We start from the raw sequence: 793 nt of genomic DNA on the forward strand, positions 1-793 counted from the left end.
TACTCCAGGACAATGCGCGTGGTGTTCATAGTGCTCATAATTGCCGCGGTGATCTGAGCGGGCTCCATGATCCCAGTGCTAGCTATGGCGCCTGGTCAGAAAAAAGGCGCGAAAGTAGTATCTGATGGACCAGGAGAAGGAGGGCGGGAGGGAGGGAGGGCCGAGTGACGACATGGCGTACAGGTACAGGAACAGGGAGAAACACAAACAACTGTCACACAGAATGGTCCCCCCAAAGATTAAACTGGAAACCCTGGGCTTAGCAGGCCATTGATTTCACGGAGGAAGGGGAAGCAAATGAACACAGAACAAATCTATTTTTTACATCTTAAGGTGGCAGCCGACGGTGCAGCATGAGTGATAGCCTCTCCAGTACGATGATGACGGATACCAATCATAAAATACCATCATCTGCCAAAAGGCAAGGGGCTGCTGCTGTGTAGCAATGCAGCCCCACGTCTGCCAGCCCCACGTCCGCCAGCACCCAGCATCGCCCTCGGCCTCTTCTGGGTGCTTAGCGGACAATATTGGGCAATTGGCAGAAAATAGTATATTATGACTGGTAACCGTCATCATCGAAACAGTAGCATGTCTGCCCAGGTGGCCATGATTGACAGCCATACCAGTACGACGACGATGGGTACCAGTCATAATATACCATTGCCTGCAAGGGGCTGGTGCAATGCAGCCCTACGGCTGCCAGCCCCACGGCTATCACTCATGCTACACCGTCTACCGCCAAAAGGCAGTTAGCAGCTGCTGCTGTGTAGCAATGCAGTCCCACGTCTGCCGT

The sequence above is a fragment of the Trachemys scripta genome, chromosome 7 (genome assembly GCF_013100865.1).
Source record: "Trachemys scripta elegans isolate TJP31775 chromosome 7, CAS_Tse_1.0, whole genome shotgun sequence".
NCBI lineage: Eukaryota > Metazoa > Chordata > Testudines > Emydidae > Trachemys > Trachemys scripta.